We start from the raw sequence: 6080 nt of genomic DNA on the forward strand, positions 1-6080 counted from the left end.
CAGGCGCCCCGCCAAATCTGTTTTCTTACAGAATAACCAAATCTTATCAATGCAAGCTGCTTCAAATTGCCAATTCCAATGTCCATTTCTCAGCCCCTACTCTTCTAGATTTCTCTGCAGCACTGGGCACTGTAGATGCCCTTTCTTTCTGGAGCTTTCTCCTCCTTCTGCTCCCCTGCTATTGCACAAGCCTGATTCCCTCCCCACCCCTCTGTTCTTTCTTTGTGTATCTCAGCAGCTTCCCACTCTCCCTCTGTCCTTTAACTGTGGCCCTTCTCCATTGATTTTCCCCTCCTTTAGTAAGCTGATTCCAGCTCATAATTTCAACCCTTTCTTCAGACCTTACTAGCACTGCCTGGGTCTGCCTCCTGGACAGGTACAGATACTGAGCACACAGCAGTATGGTGGGATGGTTAAGAGCACAGACTCTGGAGCCAGACTGTCCTCTTTGAATCCCAGCTCTGCCACTTTATACTGTGGGATCTTGGAAAAGTTACTTAACCTCTCTCTGCCTCAGTTTCCTCACAGATGAAAGGAAGACAATAAGATGATTTCTCTCAAAGGGTTGTGGTGAGGATTAAATGGTTTATAGATGTTCAGTGCAGAGAGCCTAGCACCTGGAAAGAGCTCTGTGAGTGTTAACTCTTGTTATTGTTGGCATTCACACCTGAGGACACAGGTCTCAGTCCCGAAGCAAGCCATGGCTGGCCCAGACATTACCTCAGAGTCACAGTACCTCATGGTGGCTAGAAACGTGATTGGATTTTCCTGCCTGCTGGGCTCTCATTTCCTCCCGCTCTGGTCTCTGGAAATTATAAGATAGTTTTATTCCTCTGTGTCAATGATTTTTGGACACCCACACCCAGTCCTGACACTCCACTGGAGCCCCAGTACTGTCTCTGAAACAGTCCACGGCTGGGGCACCTGGAACCCATCCTTCTCATCACTGTCAAAGCTGCCTAGATGGGCCCTGCTTACTTGGTGGAATCATAGGCCTTGTGCTCTGGGGCTGATTGACTATAATTCCTATAACACTACTGAACATTTTTACTAGGAAGTTTCTCTTTCTTTCCCCCTGAGTAATTACGGCACCAGACTTGTGTAGATTAGTAGGGAGACCCATTTCGAGAATCACACTGATCCTAATTCAAATCCAAGCTACTCCACTAGAGTTGGAGAAATTCCTAACCTATTCAGAGTTGTAGAACACACAACTCATAAATATGTTAAGTAAAACTAGATGCGTTTGGGCGATGCTCATAGGGAACTTGGGCATAGGAAGGAGTCAATACATTTTTCTCTCTCGTATTTTACAAGCAATGCTTACTGCATTCACTTTTATTTATATTTTGCATTTATTTTCCTGTTCACCTGTGTGAGATAATGGAGCACTTGAATTGGCTTGTGCCCTCTCTACAGGGGAGGCTTGCTATTGGTGAGTGTGGGAATAGTGCAATAACTGAAAAAGTTTAATGTTAAATTTACATCAAGCTGATTCCTGAAATGAATTTAAGTGACCTTTTAAGAGAGGTTGGCTCGCCTCCTTCCTAGCCATGCTGAGGCTAACAGGAGGGCTAGTCAGTTTTTCATCTGACTATACCCAAAGCCAGCCCAGAAGCAGCTTTGCTTTTCTGTTTCTTACAGGAATTGTTACTGAAAGGTAGGTCACTGCCACCTAGCTCTGGTGCTTTATGCTTCTGAAGTGTCATGACTGATGCAGGGCTGGGGAAAATAAGTAGTTGTTTATATACCCTGTGCCTGGGGAAAATACAAAACAGAAACAAACATAGATTTAAAAATCAAATAGGTTCTTTTCTTTCTCCCCAAGGAAGAGCTTGATTTCCTTAATAAAAATAAGCTAACTTCTCCAACACTGGCGGTGAAGGAAGGCTTCAAATATCACATGGGATATACTTGTGCCAAAAATTATTTATTGTTTACCTGAAATTCAAATTTAAGAACGGATCTTACATTTTCTCTGGTAAACCATAACTAGGAGGGCAAGGAAAACTGGAGGGGGTGATGGGGTCTATGTGCGAAGGAGGCAGAGGAAAATACAGACACTGTGGGCAGGCTGATGTCCACTTGGTGACATAGGCAGAATCCCTGTGAACCGATGATTTTAGTATGTGGAGCAGCTCTCGCTGTTGCTGGGCTTGAAGGCAGGACTCTGCGCCATCGTGGGCTGGTGGGTTTGGGTTTTCTTTGCTTTCCTGCTTAGAGAGAGCGCCCGGTGGAGGTCTCTATCACCCCACCATCCTCAGAGAGCAAGACTCCTCATTCACTCCTACCCAGATCTGTTTGTTCTTTGAAGCGCCTTCTGAGGAAAGGAACACTGAGGGAGAAAGAAGAGATATGCAGCAAAATGCCTAAAGTATAACCTAATCTGGGCCAAATGTAGCCCACAGGATCCTAAAAATGAGACACGTGGGCACCTAGCCTCTAATTACACAGTAAGAATGACGCAGATTGGCCACAGCTCGAGGTTGCCAGAGAGTATCCAAAACCAGACGTTTCTTTTCTTATGGGAAATGAGGAAGCAGTCACTTTGGAGATGGTGGGGTGGAGAGAAAGCAGTATTCTTGTCAGTATGAACATGCTGTTTTGTTTCTACCTACCTAATATAGTTGTTGTGAGGTTTAAAGGATCCAAAATGGTCTGTATGTGGTAAAATGAAATCAAAACAAAGGAACTCAACATCACTAGTTATTAGGAAAAATGCAAATTAAAACCACGATACCACCCACCACCTACTTTCCAGGATGACAGAGATTAAATTACAAAACAAAACAAAAATCTGACAACACCAGGCGCTAGCTAGGTTGTAGAGGGTGTAGGTCAACGATGCTACAATGGTACAGTCACTTTGGAAAGCAGTTTGGCGGTTTCTTACAAAGTTAAACATGCATTCACCATAGTACCCAGAAATCGCGCTCCTGGTGTTAAACTTGTTTATTCCAAGAGAAACAAAAGCATGTGTCCGCACAAAGCCCTTTATGCTAATTTTTATAACGGCTTTATTCTTAATAGCCCAACAACTGGAAACAAATTTTGTGAACTGGTAAATGAACAGACTGTCGTACATATCAACTACGGAATACTACTCAGCAATAAAAAGGAGCAAAGCTACTGATGCATGCAAATCATAGTGAAATTGCAAAAGCATTATGAAAGTAAAGAAGCCAGACTCAAAGGCTACATGCTCTGCGATTCCATTTACGTGACAGTTTGAAAAGGCCAAAACAATGACAGGGACAGAAAGTAGATCAACGTGGTGGGGATTTTTCTACCAAAGGGTATGCGGGAATCTGGGGCATGATGAAACCGATACCCTGATTGTGTGTGGTTACACAGTTGCGCAGATTTGTCAAAACTCACTGAACTGTACATTTAAAAAGGATGATTTCACTCTATCTAAATTAACTCACTAAACCTGACTTTAAAGAAGCCCTAAGGTATTTTTATTAAGATATTATTATCGCTTATGTTCATGTGAGCTAATATTTGAGTATTTAATATGTGCCAGCCACTATGCTATACATTTTGTATATATGTATGTATATATACATATATATGTGTATATATACGTATATATACATATATATGTATATATACATGTATATATACACATATATATGTATATATACGTATATATACATATATATACACACACACACACACACACACACACACATATATATATATATATATATATATATATATATATATATATATATATGGTTAGAGGGTTATTAGATGAAGAAACTAAGGCTCAAAGAGGTTAAGAAACTTGCTCAAGTCCATAGAGGTGCTAAGAGGAGCTCAAGAGCTGAAGTTTGAACCCAGGTACATCTAATTCCAGAACCATCACATCTTCCTGCCCTAGTCCAAGATGTCAGCATAATCAACTCTCATATGTCTAGTTAGGACTTCTCAGCCTTGGCACAACTAACATCTGGATGCGGTTTTGTTTTGGAGGGCTGTTCTGTGCATTGTAGGATGTTTAGCAGTATCCCTGGTCTCTACCCACTAGCTGCCAGTAGTACCCCCTCAGTTGTAACAGCCAAAAATATCTCCAGACATGGCCAAATGTACCCTGGCGGCAAAGTTTCCCCTACCCCATCCCAACTCCCCATTGAAAACACTGAGATTTCAGTGAGACTGTCCCAAAGAGAGTCCTGTGTGGAGCCCCTGGGAATGTTGAAGATTCGGAGAAGATATCTGGCATGTTTTGGTAGCTGGGGCTTAGACTTAAGTGAAGAATTTAGGCAGTAGTAAATCCTCAAAAGGTAATTAATTCTACCTAAAGCTCATATGATGAAATACATATGGAGATGAACATAGGAACACCAAGATGAAACTGAAGTTTCATGACAAATATTTATGTCAAAATGCATGGTTTCCTTCCTATGCAGTCATCCTGGGAAGGTTTATGCTTGGGCCAGAAGTGCCCCACTATCTAGGTTGGTGCTGAGGCTGCCTTTGAGAACCGCCTCTGCTTTGAAATCTCTAGTTATGCCAAGTCTTCATCTTTTGGAAACAACTAGCAGTTACTAAAGATGGTGGATAAGGTGAGTAATCAACCTGGGTGATTATGTTTTTTCTCAAAAAGAAGATGTGACCACAGAAGAACTCTGTGGCCTATCACCATATATAAAAATTAAATCAAAATGGATCAACAACCCAAATGTAAGAGCTAAAACATATAGTTTTATAGCTAAAACTCTTCAAAAACATAGGTGTAAATTCTTGTGACCTTATATTAGGCAATGTTTTTAAAACTATCACACCAAAAGCACAAGCAATTCAAAAAAATAGATAATTTCGATTTCATCAAAATTAAAAGCTTTTGCGCTTCAAATAGCACTATCAAGAAAGTAAAAAGACAATCCACTGAATGGAAGATATTTGCAAGTCACATATCTGATAAAGGATTAATATCTAGTATATATAAAGAACCCTTACCCTGCAACAATAAAAAGACAAATACTCCGATTTTAATTTTTTTTAATGTTAATTTATTATTTTGAGAGAGAGAGAGAAAGAGAGCACGAGCAGGGGAGGGGCAGAGAGAGGGAGACACAGAATCTGAAGCAGGCTCCAGGCTCTGAGCTGTCAGCACAGAGCCCTATGTGGAGCTCAAACCCACCAACTGTGAGATCATGACCTGAGTCAAAGACACCTAACTGACTGAGCCACCCAGCCACCCCACAATACTCTGATTTTAAAATGGGCAAAGGAAACACACATTTCTTCAAAGAAGATATGCAAGTGGAAAATAAGCATGTGAAAAGATGCTCAACATTATTAGTTGTCAAGGACATGCAAATTAAAACCACAATGAGATACCATATCATCATACCCACTAGGATGGCTACACCAAATGTTGACAAAGATATGGAACAATTGGAGCCTTCATACTTGTTGATGGGAATGTAAAATAGTGCTGCTGCTGTAGAAAAGAATTTGACAATTCCTCAAAAAGTTAAACATAGAGTTAACATATGACTCAGCAATTTTTTTCAAATCAAAAAAAATTTTTAATGTTTATTCATTTTTGAAAGACAGAGTGAAGGGGCGCCTGGGTGGCGCAGTCGGTTAAGCGTCCGACTTCAGCCAGGTCACGATCTCGCGGTCCGTGAGTTCGAGCCCCGCGTCGGGGTCTGGGCTGATGGCTCAGAGCCTGGAGCCTGTTTCCCATTCTGTGTCTCCCTCTCTCTCTGCCCCTCCCCCGTTCATGCTCTGTCTCTCTCTGTCCCAAAAATAAATAAACGTTGAAAAAAAAAAAAAAAAGACAGAGTGAAGCAAAGGGTGGGGGCAGAGAGAGAGGGAGACACAGAATCGGAAGCAGGCTCCAGGCTCTGAGCTGTCATCACAGAATCTGATGTGGGGCTCGTGCCCATGAACCACAAGATCATGACATGAGCTGAAATCATGACACTTAACCAACTGAACCACCCAAGCTCCCCATGACTCAGCAATTTGATTCTTAGATGTATAACCAAGAGAAATGAGAACACATGTCCACAACAAAAACTTGTACAGGAATGTTCATAGCAACAATATTAATAGTAGCAAAA

This window comes from Puma concolor, chromosome C2, assembly GCF_028749965.1.
Source record: "Puma concolor isolate L17-30 chromosome C2, mPumCon1.1.hap2, whole genome shotgun sequence".
Taxonomy (NCBI): Eukaryota; Metazoa; Chordata; class Mammalia; order Carnivora; family Felidae; genus Puma; species Puma concolor.